The sequence below is a fragment of the Protopterus annectens genome, chromosome 2.part1 (genome assembly GCF_019279795.1).
Source record: "Protopterus annectens isolate FY-2018-M chromosome 2.part1, PAN1.0, whole genome shotgun sequence".
Lineage (NCBI taxonomy): Eukaryota > Metazoa > Chordata > Ceratodontiformes > Protopteridae > Protopterus > Protopterus annectens.
The window spans coordinates 1,119,886,500-1,119,906,546 of record NC_056729.1 but is presented as its reverse complement, the minus strand read 5'-3'; the positions used below and the strand labels follow the sequence as shown (position 1 = coordinate 1,119,906,546).

Below are 20,047 nucleotides of genomic sequence, written 5' to 3'. Positions count from 1 at the left end.
ATACCCCACTCGGACATTTTACATAAGCTGACCAGCTTCGAAATCGACACATATGTCACAGAATGGATTGCTAACTGGTTCCGGGTTAGCATACACATGGTAAATGTTGCAGGTGCTGTGTCTGACTATACACCAGTTACACGTGGCATCCCACAAGGCTCAGTCCTGTGACATGTCTTGTTCAGTAAATATTTCTCTGATGTCCAGGCTATCACAGGAGGGATATGGCTGACCATGTTCGCAGATGACTGCATATTGGGTGCCATAATCATCTCTCCAGCTGGCACAAGCATCCTCAAAAAGGGTCTCACAGAGATGGATAACTGGTGCCAGAGCCATGGCCTAGAGCTAAATGCCATTAGATGCATAGTCATCCCCTTTGGGAATTACAACGTGTCCACACATTACCATTTTGGTGGTAATCCATTATGTACGGTAGGAGTTATTATGGCTTTGGGGACACGAGTACTTAGTACTCTCGCCTTTAACAGTCACGTTGCCAAAGTGGTTAGACAGACCTTCTATATAGCCCACCTTTTCCCATGAGGTTTCACATCTAAATCAAGTGGGTCTTTGTGCCCCTATAGTCATCAAGCCCATGCTTGGATACAATGCCTCATTTGGGATGTACCTTACCCGACACCTGCAGCAACTGTAATGGACACAGGTTACCTCACCAAGTAGATCTAGGGACTCACACAGATGGCCTGCGCACTTCGGCTACCATATCTCCAGCTATACTCAGTCACTTACCGCCTACTCAAATGCGATTTGTGCCTGTTGTTTAAAGACATGTCCAACCCAGATGTCATGGACATGATCCACCTCAGGATATCCACATCCCTTGTTGCTACATGCTCCAGGGACGTAAACCTCAGCACGGATGTTAATAAGACATGCGGGACGGACAGATTGCTATCCCAGAGGCTCCACTCACTGTGGAATGGGATCCCAGTCCCGCATATGCAAGGCCCACCAATTACCACCTACAGTAGACATCTTGACGAGTGGATGGGTGATCGTATGTTTACCCCTGGGATATCTTCTGTGTCACTGCTAGACAGGGGCACATTAAAGTAAATGTAAATGGGCTATCTTGTGTGACCTACTATTCACAGGCACAGTCTACTAATCTAACAGGGTTGCAATAGCCAAGCACACTCTGGCTAGGCTTGAACATGCCCTAGGGCAAATAGCCTAATATCAGCCTCTGGACCTGTGATACTGTTCAGAATGCACATCGTTTATTGATGATACTGATTGCAGGTTTTGTTTCTTCTTTGCTTTCCCACTTTCTATGAACAACCTACGTATCTGCAGAACATGATTGATTTTGACAGGGTTCCTCTATGTTATATATGTATCTGTTGTCTTTTAACTGTGTGCACAAGGCAGATTGGTGGATAGTGTGAGGTTCCTGGGTTTACACATGCAACTGTTGGATATGTGTGGCCCACTACTGTACTCAGTCATGGCCTAAGTGTGTGAGCATGCCCAGTTCTGCCTTTCAGTGTTTGGTTGCCTGACATTTGTCTCATTTATTCAAGTGTGTGAACATGCCCAGTGTGCCCTTTCATTATGTTGCTGTCTGAGGTCCACTACATTTGTGGATGTGTGTATGAGAGCATGAGCATTAATGACATTTATACTATCAGTGTGTTGAAGATCAGGTTCTATTCTTACTGCAGGGCTCACCTTTGTGTCATAACTCGATGAGGATTATGCTATGCCTGCAGGGTTTCAATGAGATACTTTGCATAGACCTATCAATATTTCTTCATACAGGCAGACCACTGACATATTGTCATGGTTTAGTGGTTCAGTACTATGACTATAGTGTACAGTATCCCGGGTTTGAGGCCTGTCACTGCTTTATATTTTCAGTCTGAGCAGACCTGACTGCTTACAGGCCAGTGGGCAAATATGAGCATGTTGGCTTTTGTTCGGACATGCCCAACTTAGACCATGCTTGTCCAACATTGCTTAATGTTAACCAACATTGCTGAACGTTGGGCGATATTGGTCAACATTGACCACAGTTGTGCTAGTTAGTCTGTGCAATTTTGTTTACATATACTGATTGGTGGTGAAAGCTGTTTAGCACTGCTTTATATTGCTTAACAGATGGCAATCATGCCTCGGGTGGTGCTGCAGGGCTGCCTATGTCGGATGCACATACTACACTTCCTATACATGTTTGAGGACAGGTAGTGTCATGTTAGGCATCCCTTTTACTCTGTGTGCATGTTGGAGAGAGGTATCATTTCCAGGGTTCCTACTGGGCCAGTGTATGTGCTATGTGTTGCCTCTTTGCCAAGGCCAGGGCATACTGGGCACGCATCCTTCTGCCTGCTGGGACAGGCTCAGCTTGTTCCTCCTCTGAGTAACGCTCTGCCTGTGATGGCCTTGGCAATGGTGGGGGACTGTTTGGCCCAGGCATATGCTGGTCCTGCTGCAGCTGTTTTCGCAGGATCATATTGTATAGCATAGCATATACCATGCCAATTTGGGTACATGTAGTTGGTGAGTACTGCAAGGCTCCACCAGATGTGTCCAGGCACCGGACCCGTGACTTGAGCAGCCCAAACACACGCTCAATTACATTTCGTGTTTGTGCGTGTGCCTCATTATGGCATTCCTGTCTAGGTGTGTGTGTGTGTGTATCTGATGAGTGTCATCAGCCACGGCTCCAGTGCATAGCCAGCATCCCCTACTAGGTGACCTTGAGGGATGTCCCCATTGGCAAATGTCTGGTACAGCTGTGTCAGATGCCAAATATGAGAATCATGATAGCTTCCAGAGCAGCCAGCACACACATTCCATATTATGCCCTGGGCATCACACACAACCTGGCAGTTGATGGAGGTGAAGCCCTTGCAGTTAAAGTAGACCGTACCCCGCTCACCAGCTGGTGCTTTGATGCGTATATGCATGCAGTCGATTGCACCCACTACCTCAGGGTATTTTGCTATTTGCTGGAAGTGACGCATATTGCTGGCCAGTACCTCACGGGAATTGGGGAAGTATACATGATCACTGACATGTGCTGACATGGCATCCAGCAACTGGTGCAGTTCCCTGGATGCTGATGCCTGTGATATCCCCATCATATCACCAGTTGGTCTCTGAAAGGTACCTGTTGCTACTATTCTTAGGCCAACACATACCTTGGTTTCCACTGGGATGGGTTCCCCTCTGTTGGGTCTGTGTGTGAGGTGAGGCCTGCACAGCTCAACAATTTGCTGCATGAGGTCTCTGTCCACTCTATAGCGCTTCACTATCTCTAGCTCATGTAGCCCCTGATAGGTTACCCTGGGCCTGTACACTCTTCTCCGTCTCCTCACTGTGGGTTGTCCAGCAGCATTTGCTTTGCCACCACCCTCAGCATGTTGCATATGTTGCTTTATAACAGCAATGGCAGCCCCTAACATTTCTTTGTCTCAGTAAAGCTTTTTCAGTTTTCACTTCTATTAGCTTATTGCAGTGTTGTAGTGTCTCTGTGGGAAACATAGTGGAATGTTGTTTGCAGACTTTTAAGTGCTGGGCTGGGCTAGTGTACTGCCTGTGCAATTGCCTGATTCGAATTGTTTTCACCTGCTAGCTCTGCTAGTACTCCCTGGTTAACTTCCTACTATTTGTTGTGCTTCCTTTTCCCTTTCTGTTTCCTCAGGGGGGCAGCGCCACACACAAAAGCTCACACACGCGCACACATGCCTACACGTACTAACACTTGCTTATTCTTGCTAAAACGCATGCACACAGGTGCAAACGCACTTACACAACGTTAAACAACCTTACACATGCTTACTCCGGCTTAAACGTGTGCACACAAGCGCACACGCGCGCACACAGTCTTACTCAGTTTTACACACATGCACACGCATGCATACACGTTGCAAGCACTTCTACAAGAAACTTTGGTGTTATCCACAACATATTTTTTTACTTTAGCTGGGATACCTGTTGACACACCTCTTCCAGTGATGGACAACTGACAGCATACACATGCCACTCCGCTCCAATGAGCTTAACTTCTTTCATACATACCCCCCTCGTGATGTCACCTATCTTCTACTCTGAAACTCCCCTTATCCTACTCCTACACTCCACTGACTGTGCTCATTTGCTATGTAAACTTGGGATTCACTATCCTTACCCTCATTTGCATAGGATTGCCTACTAATGCTTGGTTACATGTCTTAGACTGAGCTTCCCCCATTAGCAACCTCTACTCTGTAGCCATGTTGTCTTCGAACTGCCATTCCCTTGCATTATAATTTAAGAATTACTATGAAATCCACATTTGTGGATTTTAATTCTTGTTTTTCTGGTTTTTAGAGCACACCGTGTTTGCGCGGTGATGCACTACGCGTAAACATTGGCGATCGGGATAAAAAAATTATTTTATTTTTAATTTGCATCAGTGACCATTGTCAATGGCCATATCTTTGGCCATTGGCATGCTTCCTCCACTGTATGCATCCTTTTTTTGGAGCTGTCACTGCTCCGTTTTGCTATTTGCAGAACCGTACTCAGTTGTCAACTGAGTACATTTCTGCAAATAACACTACTTTTACTCGGACAGGTTCGGGTTTCCTGGATCGCAAATTTACCTCATTTGCATAGCTTTCAGCTGCAGATGAGGTAATTTGCATACCCTAGTCCTGTCCATTTAAGACTCATTTTGGGAGCTCTGTTGCACGCCCCTACCGGCTGTTCCTGGATCGCTCGGCAGACATGATGGCTGCATGGAGTCTTACTCTACTCTTAGACTCCGTGCAAGCCTTCGTGAATCCAGCCCATTATTTAAGAAAAGTAAGTACTTTTTTTCTTAAGTAATGTCATTGTATAATAGCACTAACTGACTCCGTGGTTGTGGTATATTGAAAATTTACCCATGGTTGCCTTTGTTTAATCACTCGGGCTTCGCCCTCATGGGTAAATCTTCAATATACCACATCATGTCGTCAGTTATTGTTTTATTACTGTCCCACTGAGCCTTAAAGAATTACCATAACTTTTCAAAGATAGATGTGACCTTGGTGAATTATATAATCAGATGGTCCAGAAAATGAGTGAACGGAAACTGCTAAAAGTTAAACCGCAGGACCATTCATTACTGATTCAATGGTTACTAGATAACTGGCAAAATAATGTGTCCATTAAAGAGACCCTTTGCTTTTTTGATTAGGATTTTAATTGCACTTGGCTAGATGCTACAGAATAAGTTTCATTTGACATGAGAAAGGGACCTGGGAATTTGAAATTCTCATCAGAAGTATGACCTCTTGTTAATGGCACCTAGGTGTAAATACTTTGTCTAGCAGTGTTTGTTCATTTTCTCTTATACCCAATCCTTATTACGTAAAGTATATACAAGCATTAATCCCTTCTATTGGAGATGTAGGAATAAGGTCCTGCAGGATCTGTTACATATTTTTTGGGAATATCCAATCTTAGAAGTGCTTAGAAAAGTCTCGAAAGAGATGTATAATTCTTAGCTTATGAACTAATGATGCATACCTTTCACTTATTTCTTGTTGGTTCATTTACTGGGGCCAGAACAAGGTGACAAGACAGCTGATTCGCAGGATTGATGTGCACTCAAAAATACAAGCGGAACCAGCCCTCTTTGATATCATACGACATAGAGCAAATGGCTAGTGACCTCTTTTCGGGTGATATCTGATGTAATATTTGTGCTGGGGAAATTTGGCCATGGCATCAGGAAACCTCGCCTATTCTTTTTGGGTCTTGGCTCTGCCCTCCTGTATTACCTTAGTAATGGGTGCTAACCCTGACCCTAATGCTGTCCCTTCCCCAACCCTAACCCTACACCTTAACTTAATAAAAATCTTTCTGTAACCCTGCAAGTACAGAAAACACTCTCAGACACAAAAACACACACTAATTGCACTACATCTACCCCCTTACTTATCTTTGACCCTAACCCTAAAATACACACACTCACACACAAACGTACCAAACCTATCTCCAACCTTAACCACACACACACACACACACACACACACACACACACACACACACACACACACACACACACACACAAATGCTATATCCCCCTCACCTTTCACAACAAAATAGTCCCTCGACTTTTTGAACATTTGACTGTCTGTACATTTGATATTAATTACCACCTATATCATTTGCTGGCCAAACAGATGTTCAGTCAAACGAAGAGAACACATGCACAGACACACACACACACACACACACACACACACACACACACACACACACACACACATATTGAAGTTGCTGGATGAGCCTCCTTAAAACCAAGAATGAAGAGCCACAAACTATAGCCAGCATTAGTTGTGACTTCAAAATAATCAAGCACTTATAAATTTAGAAATTATACTTTTTTATTGAACAATAACTAGATGAGTGCTTTCACCCTTAATACAGCTTCATCAATTCTTAATGCAGTACATTACATCCATTTTTTATATATGCTTTAACACATATTTCATTGTCAGTTCAATCAAGACGGGGGTTCATAAATGCATTTTGTAGGCTGTTTGGCCCTAAAGTAGGACAGGTCTCATCTTTCATCCCTATGCTGCATATCTAATCCTATCAGTAGCTAATAGATAGTGTATGTGCTGTATTCCCATCCTGTCCTGAATTCCCATGAACTATGTGTTAAAACATATATAAATGATGCACATCTTGTAAATCGGAGTTGAATCTGCTAAAGTTCTGTTAAGGGTGAAAGTGCTCACCTAGTTAATTTTTTTATTTTTCAATAAAGCAGTATTGATTTCTAAACAAATAAAGTCTCAAATGAGATTAGCTACAGTTTGTGGTTCTTTTTTTTTTGTTTTAAGGAGGCTCAGCAAATCACTTTAATGCTCAAAAAGTACCAGTTTTCTCTATGGATTAATGTTTTTCCTTAAGTATTGGAAGCATTTTACCCCTTATGGATGTTAAACTTATGGACTACACTACAAAGACCTATTCTTTTTATTATTGTCATCATCATCATCATCAGCCCCCTTTTTCCCATTTTCTGAGTTTCATGTTAACTGTTGCCATCTCTGTTGATTCAATGTGACACTCCTGCCTTCTTTGCCACTCATTCCTGACTGTGGCAGATCTTTTCTCACACAATCCATCCACCTTTTTGCTGGACACCCTCATTTCCTCTTGCCTTCTTCTTGTTTGTCCCAACTCTTCTTCACCAGATTGTTTTCTGGTTTTCTGCACATGTGCCCAAACCACTGTAATCTGTTCTCTTTGATGTTTTCTGCAGTTGGAGCTACTTTGGCTTATGTTGTTATGTCCTCATTTCTTCGTCTGTCCCACAGCGTGCATCCTACCCACCATCTCAGACACTTCATTTCCATCACCTCTAGCTTCCTCATCTGCTCTGACTTCACTGCTCTGGTTTCTGTACCATACAGTAGTACTGGTTGCACCACTGTTTTGTATACCTTACTTTCCAGCTTCTTTGGCATTCTTCTATCATACACTACCCCTGACACTCCATGCCAGTTAGTTGCAGTCCCACTGATTCTAGCTTTGACCTCTTCATTCAGACTTCACTTCTCCTCAACCAGACCTCCCAGATACTTGAAGCTGTTAACTTGTTCCAATATCATCCTTTCTATTTCAGTTTCTGAGCTTCTTCTGATGTCACCTATTTGCTGCCATAACCACTGTCTTATCTGTACTGAGGTTCATCCCATGTACCTTCAGTTTTGCATTCCATTCTCTTATCCTTTGCTGAAGTTCTTGCTCACAGTCTGCTTGTAATGCAACAAAGTCTGCATACAGCAACTTTGTTGATCTGTCCCCTCCAACCTGTTTGCTAATAGCAGTATGAACAAAAGTGGGCTCAGAGCTGAACCCTGATGCAGAGCAATTCACTCTGGGTACCCCTCTGTGAGACCGAACACTGTTGGTACTTGAGTCATTGGGTCCTTATACATAGCCTGCACTAATTCTACCAATGTTTCTGGGACTTTAAAACACAGCAGGACTGCCCAAATTAGCTTTCTTGGGACCTTGTCATATGCGTTCTCACAGTCTCGGCATGCCCAGTTGGACTCTTTCCTCATTTTTAGCTTCTTCTCAACTGTCTGTCCCACTGCAAATGTCAGGATAGCTGTGCTGCATTCTGATCTGAATCAGAAATGCTCATCTATCTTCTTACTTTCTACTACTCAGCATATCCTTTTATAAATCACACTCTCCAGAACTTAATGCAGTGTGACAGGAGTTTGATACCTCTGTACTGCTCACAGTGGTCCCCTTTGTCCTTGTACACTGGCATGAGTATGCTTATTCTTCAGTCATCTGGGATATGCCTTTCTCTCCACACTGCTATGAGTACCCTCAGGAGGCATTTCTTCCTTATCTAACCCAGCATCTTTATCATATCTGCTGTGACCTCATCTGAGCTTGTTGCTTTCCCTGACTTTATTTCCTTAGTGCTGTTCTTACTCTTTTATGATGGGCTCCTCTTTTTCTCTCATTGTAGGCTGTGTCTGGGACAATACAGTTTCCTGAGGCTTTTTTCATTCAGTTGCTGCTGGAAGTACTTGTTCCATCTGTCTTTGTTGTCCTGTGCACCAATGAGCAGATTGTTGCTAGAACTCTTTTCTTAGCCTGTCTGTTAACCAACCAGTATTCATTCCTAGCCTGATCCGTCTTTTCTATCTCCCACTTTTTCCTGCACTCCTTATTTCTTTTAATGTCTTCCTGGACTTCTGCATTCCATCACCAGCTTTCCTTATTTAACTTATATCCATATCTGGCTCAGCAAGATATATGTTCTGTAATCCTCACACGTGCTGTTTTGAGGGACTGCCATTCTTCTTCACCTCCACCGATTTCCTCCTGTTTTGGGGGTGCTAGAACCATGAGTAATTCCTTCAGTTGTTGTACTTTCTTCCCAGTCAACTTCCAGGTTTTCAGCCTGGTCTCTGTTGACCTTAGAGGCTTCTCTGACCACTGCTTGCAGCTGATTTTGGCAACCAGTGGTTCATGCTGAGGCTGACTGTTTCACTGGTGATGACTTTGTAATCACTTATTCTTCCCTAATGCCCTTTCCTTACTAGGTGGAGTTCTACCTGACTATGCTTGTATGCGATCTTGTGACTGTCTTTCTTTCTGAATGATGTGTTGGCTACTAGCAAGCCATATACCAGACAGACGTTTACAATGTGGACCCAGGCAGTCCTCATATCCTGTTTTGCCTTTCCCGATACGTGCATCCAAATCACCTATTAACAAAACCAATTCATGTTGTCCTGCTTTGTCTAGCTGGTCCTTCAAATACTGTCTGAAAGCACTTTTTTCTCACTATCACAACCCTGCTATGGGGAGATTACAAATACTGCCCTATCATTAGGCTGGAGTCTGAATGTCATGAGTCTCTCACTAATTCTGATGATATGCCTCACTGCCTTCTAAAGCCTCTCCCTCACCACAATTCCCACACCATTTCTAGCCTGTCCCCCTCCTGAGTAGTAGACTCTGAATCCCAAGAGAAGTAGTTCTGCTGCACTGTCTTCCATCTTGTCTCTGAAATACATAGGATGTCCAGACTTCTCCGTATCATCATGTCATTCACTTCCAAGCTCCATCCTATCAGTGAAACAGCATTGAGTGTGACAATTTTTAATTCATGTTTGGCAGATTGATTGATTTTACATCCAGCTTTTGCTCATCAGAGCTATTCCAGTTAACCCAGGCTGGTCAATTGGACACTGGCCAGCCAGTAGCTTATTGACCCAGGGCTGCTGGGCTATATAGATGGCACACACTGACCAATAAGGGCACATACACCCCTCCCATCATTAGCATGGGTCCCTGACCTAGGTTGGAGTAGGCCAAGTCCTCAACCCACTTATCACTGGCAAATGCCCATGCCCATTTGGTGACATTAGAACAGAATTGACTGCAGAGGATGACAATTCTTTTGTTAGCTATGCAGTTAATTTCACTCATTATAATGACATTATTAATTGAGTCTAAATTAAAACAGAGCCATTACAATCTGGCTTGCTATTTCATTATTTCATTTTTGCCCCCTTTCAGCACTGTTGTTTGGTTAGGGATAGAATATATCTGCTATCACTCAGTTTAGGTAATTCAGTGTTCTGTGGGTGTTGACTGGGCAGTAAGTACATGACAGCTCACCACAGCCTCAAGATATTATATTATTGTTACCTCATCAACTCACACTGTTTGAGCTAATTAGCTTTCATGTGACACAGCTTTAAGACACTAATGACAGAATAATCATATTAATGTAATGGGATGATTTCTTTGCAGATATGCTTAAGTGAAGTACTGAAACATCCATAAAAATTAGAGTTTACAGTGAATACGGATGATATTACTACATTTTATAGACTGCGTTTCTAAATTCCAAATATCTGCCTGGATATTAAGGCTCAGACACAGAGACAACATTGTATTATCTCATCATTTCCCTTGATCAGCCACTGAAACATTTAACATTTTATTACATGATATGAGAAGCTGTACTGTAGCAGTAAGCCACTGTTGCTGGGCATATTACAGTATAACAATATCACAGCTAGTTTTTGACAAATTATAGAGCTTTGCTTTGAACTGTAAATTCACACATGTATTACATAATAAGGTGCATCCTGTCTTATCTAACACCTTACTTAAATTATTGTAAAAAAAAATCAGAAATAACACTGTGGCTGAAAGCAGTGTGAACATTTACTGATGGGTCAATGACTAAAATATGATTAGAAGTTACACTGAAATAAATGGTGATAAAGAAATGTAATGTAATCATCAGAAAAAAACATCAAATTCATAATGTATGGTCAGAATGTCATTTCTTACAACTCTAGAAAACTAAATGAAATAATAGCCGAAACAGAATTGTTCTTGCCTATTTCTCTTACTACTTTTGATGTGTCCCAAATATTTGAAACTAATTGTTTTTCCTCACTGGAGCTGTAATATATTTCAGAACCTGTATCACAGACATATCTGTTTAACACAATCAGTTATTTTGATGCTGGATTGAAAAGAAATACTTGTGTGGTATAATGTCTTCACATTACTTTTATGTGTAACTAAGCAATGTTCTATAACAGATGGATTTAACTAACTATAACTCATTTTACTTTTAATGTATAAATTAAAGCACGGGAATGCTGACTACATACAGCCAGCTGTCTGTGACATGCTGTTATCCCTTTATGATCTTAGACTGCTATGTAATCCTTTAATTATTTATTCCTTATTTACTTTATTATATTATCCTGTAATTATTTAACTTTGCTGGATCTGTGCCACCTATATGGTACACATACTGACTGAAAACAAAACAATAGAGTAGGACTGATGTAATGGAAACCACTAATCCATTTTTTGTTCCACAGGTATGTCATATGATATTGTCATGGTATATAAGTAACATATCAGAATATATTGTTACTGGTGGGAACCACTGTCCTTGAAATTGTATACCAGCTTCTCTTTCAAGAAGTCAGGCATCAAAGGTGAGAGATTCAAATCTTCTTAAATGAAAGCTGTTGCAACATTTTCTGTTTACTTTTCTCTTAAAAAGAATGAATAGAATGCCTGACAAATGCTTAGATTTTAATATTAATGTCAGCTACATAACCTTTAGTGGAAATATTGTATTGTATTGCAAGTATAATCACTGCGGTGGTGGTGCTGCGGTAGAGTTGTCGCCTCACAGTTAGACGTTGCCCGTTCGATCCTCAGTTAGAGCGTCTTCTGTGTGGTGACATGCATGAACGGGCGTTCCTTCATTGAAGGTTGTGTGTTAGGCCTGGCAAGCCAGCATGGAAAACTCTACTGCCAATCATTAGCGGATCGGAGTTCCGCTGTGGCGACCCCTAACCAGGAAAAAAGCCATAAGACAAACATTGCAATTATAATTATTCTCTGTTTAGAAGGAGAAGTGAAGAATAGACCTTCCATTTCTGTATTCTTAGTTTTATCTGGACAGAGATATTTTTCTTGGTGCACATTGCTTGGTTCCAGTAAAAGTACTACAACAATAAAGTCTAAATGGGAAACAAAATGGCATTATTTTGTTAACATAAGAAACATATAATTACTAAATACTAATGTGCAATAGTACACAATAAATCACATTAAAATCTCTTAACTGTTTGGAGCATTTCTTGACCTATCAATCACATTCATTTTCGACAAGGAAAGATACTCATTTTACAGGACTTAATGCAATCTGAGTAATATTCCTGGTCAGTTTCTTCAGGTACAATCACTGGGCTTGTTAACTGGCTATGTGTTATATACATGTAGTATTACAGTGTTATATTCCATCTTCAAAGTACACACACACACACACACACACACACACACACACACACACACACACACACACACACACACACACACACACACACACACACACACACACACAGTACACATTCGCTCACATCCATATATGCATCCGTAAAGAGAAATTGGTAGAAATAAGGATGTACATATAGATATAGAAATAATTTTTGTTTTACTTGCTAGTCTGTTTTTCTTTTTTTCATATTCAGAAACAGTTCAGCCATTGCAGAATTTATGTGATGTGCATAGTGGCATGTTGCAATACATACTTAAGACAGGTATGAAGTCATGCATAGTTCTGCAAAATCCATGCCTAAGACATATAGTGCATGAAAAAGAGATACAGCTAGGGTTGCCATACATGTTGAAAATTAGCAGCTTACAAGTTCAGGTGATGTATGTAAATGTATTAACAGAGTGCATGACAATTCAATGTACTGGGTACAAATGCACATACTTTCAAAGTACTGAATATATATTACTATACAAGACTGTCAGAGTATGCCAAAATAAAAGGTTTAGCATGACCAGTTAGTCAGTTGTGTCAGTAAAGACATAGGCAAGTTCATGGTTACAGTAATTGAGTTACTATTTATTTGACACAAGCATTTAACTCTTTTTTTACAGTATATTTAAAGTTTTATTTTGGAGTTGATGGCAGAGATAGTTTTGTTTTCAGGTGAAAAAGACGCCTCTAGCTACAAAGATAGAGTATTTAAAATGCTCTGTCTTCATAGTTTAGACTAGTCCTAGGGTAGTGTAGGCTAACAACTACATCAGTGCACAAACTACATGTAGAGAACTTTAGGACCAGGATTGCAGTGAGAATAGACCAGATATCAAGACAGATAAACTAGCATAATGGATTGCATGTTCATAACCGAGTCTGACATTTCTTTCATGGAAAGTCAGTAGCTTATTTTAAGCAGGGTTGTTTTTTTTCCTCCTCTTTAGCAAATTAGGCCTTGTTTATCTTGTAGGAGCAGGTATTGTGCTAAGCTTAGTCAGGCAGGGCATGTAAGCACGTGGTTTCTGATTGGCTATTAGTTTTTTTTCGTAAACTTTATACTGCTCTGCTCTACACGCAATTATGCTTCATTTGTCTGTGCTGCTCTGAACTCCACAGCAGTGCTAGTGTTACTGACTGAAACCAGCTGTACCAGATTTGACTTTGAACCAGTCACTAGAAGATAAGTGATTTTTTTCTAAATCATTTACTATCTCTTGCATCTAGATTGCTGATTTGCTGATTATGCTATTGCTTAGTATGTCATTTTTGTTCTATACTTTTTAACAACTGAACTTGTTTACCTGTGTGAGAGAAAACAATTTGCTGGTATTCTGAGTATCTAATTATGCCAGGTATTGGAATAAGTGTATTGGAATAAGTGTTTTTTTTTTTTGTGTAAGCATTCTTTTTGAATCTTTATATTGTTCTGTTTTGCATGCCACTGTGCTCCATTTGACTGGGCTGCTCTGAGCTGGGCAACAGTGCTACTGTTATCATTGACTGATAACATTTGAACTGAAACTCCTCCCTATGAGAAAAGGACAGGGCATTTCTTTCTTTCTTTATTTCTTTTAGAAATTGTGTACCGCCTACTGTTATTGCACTGCAAAGCTGCTGATTACATTATTGTTTAGTGTGCAAGGACTTTTCCAATATTGTTTGAAACACTTGACCTTGTTTTTTATGTGTGTGAAAGAAGATACATTGTTGGTGTTCTGGGTATCTAGTTATGCTAGACATTGAAACAAGTGGTCTTCAGATTGGCTGTTAGCTTTTTTTCTGAAATTATATTGCTCTATGTTTCATGCCATTCAACTCCATTTGGCTTGCCTGCTGGCTAAAACCTATTTTACTAGATCTGACTTGAAAGCAATTATTACAAGAAGAGTGTGTTTTTTTTCATAAATTCCTACCATCTACTTTTACTACATTTAAAAAAAAATTTTTTGTCTCTTTGGACCTCATTTATACTGGCTCTGCCCCCACTGCCCCACATCCAAGCCAGGTCTATCAGCAACCTTTTCTTCCCCCGGACTTGTTCTGTTGTTTATGGGACCAGTCATGGATCTTAAGGACATGCTGGGGGCTTGGCTGCCTTTGTTTCTGTCTTTCATTTTTTTTCTTATTTTATATGCCCTTCTCACTTTTCCATTCTCCCATCCCCTATGCTAGCTGGTTGCATTCAAGGTGAACATCCCTTTGTGGACCACACCTCCACTTTGGGAGCATCACCAGTGAGCACCTTCACGCAGGACATGCATGTCCATCCCTCCCTGTTGCTCTATCAGTTGTCTGAGCAACTAATCAAACATGATCAGCTGAGCCAAGCTAGGGTTTTATCCCTGTATGCCTCCTTAGTGGCCATGTCTGCTTCTGCTACTTTGATAATTTGTGACTAGGTAACTACTCAGTATATCAATCTGTTGGATTACTATCTTGTTTATCTGTGTGAAAGAAAGTAAATTGCTGGTGCTGTAGGTGTATAGTTGTTCCAAGGTTTTACTAAAGTGGTTTTCTGACTGTCTGTTGATTTTTTCTGTGCCTTTTTATTGCTGTGTTTTGCATGCCATTGTGTTCCATTTGGTTGGTCTAGACTGAGTTGTGCAGCAGTGTTACTTTTATTACTGCCTGACTCATGCTTTACTGGACATCTCCTGAAACAAGTGTGTACAGGGACAAGATAGAATACTTTTTTTTTAAATTGCCTGCTATTTAGTGCCTCTACATTGCTACCTCGCTGATTGTTCTAGTGCTTAGTGTGTCAGGGCTTTTTCTATTTCATTTGGAACATGCCATCGTCTTTAGCTTGTGAGAGATGACAAATTGCTGCTATTTTGTGTGCAGAATCATACCAGGCATTGTTAACTTTCATTCTGTAGATTTTGTATTGCTCTGCTTAGTGTGACATTATTGTTTTGACCTGTGATTAATTCAGCTGTGGGCCACAGTGCACCCTGTAGTTACAAGTAGTTGTTTTTCTAAATGTGGCTATTCCCTCTATGGTCCCTAAACTGTCCTCCCTCCTCATTGCATTCATTCTTGGTCCCTCCTCTGAACTGCATGGTTGCTGTATCTGTATCATAGCATTGCATAGCCTGGAGACATCTTGCTGCACCAAGTTGCAATCCTCACTTCCGAGATACATGGAGAAACACCTTACAGCATCATGCAGTGCCCTCCCCACACCTTTCAGAGTATAGTGATGCCATTCTCCAATTTGATGCTTAATAAATAACACAGGAAGAGGCCATTTTACAGTAAGGTTGGTCAAGGGTAAAACAGATAAACTTCTGTGAATCTCATATCATTAATTATCTCATAGCTCTGTACAATTTAAAGCTCATAAAAACCTACCTTATTAGAATATTTGGCAGTCTGTTGCTAGATACACAATTAAACCCATAAAATCATACTTTATAAATATATTAAACTTGATATTAAAGCCTGCGATTCAACAATATTACATACCCTAGGAAAAATAACCAGCATTGCACCCAAATGAAACATAACAATAACACCCACTCAGCACCTGAGGACATAACCAACATACTAGCAGAAAAAAATGCTCAAAATTCTTCTCCTTGTCCCCTGCAGCTTCCTTCTTCATATTTGCAGCAGTGCCTAAGGTTCCCTTTGGGAAAGTAATACACAAAGTTGTAAAGGCTAAAAAACACAATTTCTATGGGTCTTTATAATGTGTTATATCTTCTTTGTAAATATCTCACTGATTCGCACCCAAATCGATTTTGATGTCCCACCACTGATCCTGACAACTATAGACCAAATTATAAGATAATGGAATGCGTTATTATGGAACCCATGAACAAAGATAATTAGCAGCTTAACATTTTGTGGGTTTGTGAAAGAAAGATTTTGCCTGCTTAACCTAATAATCTTCTTGAAAAAAGTCACTGGAACAGTAAATGAGGGCAGATGGAACACACTGTTTACCCTGTCCTGTCAAAGACCGTTGCTACCATTCTATGCTCAGAGATTATTTACAAATTCATCACACTAAATTTAAACTCACATACAACCTATTGAATAGCAAACTGTCTCATAACCCAATGAATTAGGATCGGAGGTATATTATTCTCTAAAAGGCTAATTACTGCAGGGATCCACAGAGCTTGATACTAAGGCTGCTCCTATTTGGCATTTATAACATTGATGTTAAAGGTCTTGGGCTGATCACATTTGTGGAAGATTGCAAAGTTAAAGATTTTATCAACTCTCCAGAGGACTCCAAAAAATATAAAAAACACCAAAAGCCGACAGAGATCTTTCAGTAGTTTCTTCAGAGGACTCCCTGATTCCTCAAGACAACCTAACACTTACAAAACTATTGTACCAGGACCACAGTCTAAAGCTAAATGCTAAAAAGTATAGTATTGTGCTCTTTGGAAAATGTGAGCACCCATGTACCTTTCACATAATCAATATCCCCTCAAAATGCCAGGGACCTAGGCACTTTTGTAGACAACAAACTCTCCTTTAATCAACATATATTTCTTATCATTAGAAAATCCTTCTTCCTAGCACAGTGAAATACAAAAGACATATCATATAGGTCCCATTATGGTATCATCCCTCTGTACTCCTCACTTCAACTTTTGGCATGTAACTAACAAACACATGGCCCATCATGAAAATAAAATGCTTTTTCCCTAAGAAAATCAGGTGGGTGAGTTCTCTGAGCTACACAGAATGCTTTAAAGTTCTATTTCTCTTTCCCATCTTCAAAGGGGTGACCTCTGTTTAGCCTATGAAGCTTCAAATTACATAGTCCTGCATTAACTCCTACACATTCACAAGACCTGTAATACTACTAACAAGAAACTTAAGTATTCAGTGCAACATAAACAGAATCTGCTGGAAGGTTAGCTACAGCCCTCAAAGAATTCTTCTCTTTCTGGCAAGACATTTACATCAATGTGGCTCCCTAACCTTCCTTCAGACATAACTGTTAATTCAGTCCAGGTCTGGTCCTTCAATTCCTTATGGAAAAGGATTACAAGAAGTAGAATTTGCATTGACTAGGCTAAAAATGATCTACACGATCAACTGCCTAGTAAAAACATATGGATTCATGATCTTACGTAACTATAAACCCGTGTTGTTTCCAGCTAACTGATAAAGAAGTAGGTTGCCTAACGGAGTGTAGTGCTTCAGTGTTTCTAATGGAAGGAAAACTGGAGAAAGAATACTGTGTTCTATCTCTGGGACAAATATATGGAAGCAGTGATGAGAAGAAGCATGAATTCCATCTGTAAGATAGGAATCCTTTTCTGATCAATTGTCTCTCACTTAAGGACCGATAAAAAGGCATATTTTCAGTTGTGGTAGAACTGGATACTTGGTGAATGAATTTAAGCACTGAGATAAACCATATTCCCAGGCAGTGAAGTTGTTGGTCTGTATAGTGGTTCCATTTGTGCTATAGATTTCCAAGGCTGTAGAAACATTGATTAGTAGGTCATTGGTACCAAAGAGCAGCACTGATTTTGGATAACTAGATTAGCTCCTTCCTGGATGTAAGTCATGTTTCCAGTTTACCTAGATCATTTGTCAGAGGATTTAAATGAACTCAGATAACATCCTTGCATGACAACTGCTGGTCATGAAAGTCATTGGTAACAAATGGCAAAAGGTGAAAACAGCAGGACTAAAGGTACTAAATCTTGAGGAACACGAGTTAATACTATCCAGACTGAGAGACACTTTGCAACCCTGGCCCATATTTGCATTTGGAAGCATAATTTGAAAACCAAATACAAGATTCTGATACTAGACAAAAACTAAGCATTACTTGTGGATTTAGTGAAAGGTTAACAAAATGACAGGCTTTACTGAAGTCACTTAACACAGCAGCTGTAAGCAGGATTTTTGTTAGTGAGAATATTATCAGTAAAATGCAAGGAAAACATCATGTTGTTTGATCACTGTGAAATTATCAGTAAAATGCAAGGAAAACATCATGTTTGATCACTGTGAAAGCAGTGTTGACACTGTCACCTTCTGAATAAGATACAGTGCTATCTCAGTTTGCCTGCTGGGAAACTCTAAGCAAGTAACATTGTCTGATACGATTCCCAGGTCAGCTCTGAAAACAGTGCCTCTGTCCAGTGCAGTGATCTTACCAAGTTAATAATGTAGTATAATAAATAGCTTGTTATGCCAACATTCTTTTTCTCATCTACACTCTCTGCAGAGACATGTCATTGACAGGAAACAAAATAGTTGTAAGTTTCCTTAGAACCATTTTATTGTTGGTAAGAGATTTCCTGAAATTGTTAATTAAATATGTAGTAGAGTAGGTTTTGTCTGTCCAGAAAAGGCAACAAATAACAATGGATTCCTGGATGTGAGTACACCCTGAGCAGAGCTAGTATTTCAGGAAATATATAGAAATAAGCTCAGTTGTGATTCATAACAAACAACACAAGTGAGCTGCATTCCATATTTTTACAGTGCAGAACGTATATAAATGAGCAGGTTACACAGTGTTACAAAGGTTTTGAAGCTGTCTCCAATTAACTATATCCAACCCACCTATTTCTCTTCTTTCTCTCTACCTGTATTCTCTTCCTCTTAGTCCTATCTCTCATGACTGAACAGTTAAGTGTCTCAAAATATTATTGATGTGTTAGAGTCACAACCTTTTAGATATTGTTTCTCTGGTATTAAGTAACTCGTACATACCTACCAAGCCATTTACTGGAGATAGTTTTTTTTTTTTGCTCTCTTCGTCTCTGAAAGCAGGCGCAACCTGCTCCGTTCGCCCTCCGCTCCAGGCTCACTCTGCTCCCCTACACTATTCCCATTCCCACCCACCCCCTCTTCTACCAGATTTATACTTCCTGTAACTTCACCCCACACTTCCATAACCAGTAACATCTCTCCACAGCATACAAATCCCTCCCTTGTCTACACTCCCCCACCCACTAATATCTCATCTTGACTTTACCCCCATTTTTTTCTTTTTCTGCACATCACTCATGTCACACCACATACACACTTCTCTTCTCCTTCCCACCTTCACTACATTATTAATATTATTAACCCAAGCTACTTCCCCACACACCTCCCTCTACTTTTCATCTCCTTCATCTTCAACTCTAACTTCCCCTACACCAACTACTATACATAGTTATTATCTGATCTCTCCATTCCTATTCACATGTATCTACATATGCTCAACCAAACTTTGTATATCACCCACCTACATCAAATTCAAGCTATATTACAATGCTTTCCCCAAATGTATGAATAAACCTTACCTCTCACACAACATAATTCATCTTCTATCCACCTTACTACTAGCAGTGATATTCACCCTAACCCCAGACCTAACACCCCTCCTACAGACATCCAGGCTACTAACAATCAAAACATTCACCTGGTAACAATAAATTTATGTAGTATATGTAATAAAACCACTGAATTTTATGCATGGCTATCAGTATATACACTTGACATTGTGGCAGTGACAAAATCCTGGCTGAAACAGCATATCTCGGACACAGAAATACTCCCTCCAGGCTGCAATATACTCTGCTCTGATAGGTTACATAAAAAGTGGGGGTGTAGCATTAACTTACAAAGACTCTCTAACAATTACTACCCATACTAAAACAGCACCTGCCTTTAGCAACATGGATATCTTAATAGCATCTCTTCACA

General features: G+C 40.3%; 1 protein-coding gene across 5 annotated transcripts in view; it reads left to right on the top strand.

Annotated features, from left to right (window-relative positions):
- Positions 1 to 11,397: 11,397 nt before the first annotated feature.
- LOC122794349 (cysteine-rich secretory protein 2-like) overlaps positions 11,398 to 20,047 on the top strand; it is a 641,399-nt gene continuing 632,749 nt past the window's right edge. For 4 of the 5 annotated variants that reach the window (XM_044062663.1, XM_044062664.1, XM_044062665.1 and 1 more), the window contains exon 1: positions 11,398 to 11,519. The gene's annotated coding sequence lies outside the window, so the exon portion shown is untranslated. Of the gene's footprint in view, positions 11,520 to 13,472; positions 13,545 to 20,047 lie in introns of those variants that run through there. The other variant, XM_044062661.1, reaches the window with a different exon arrangement.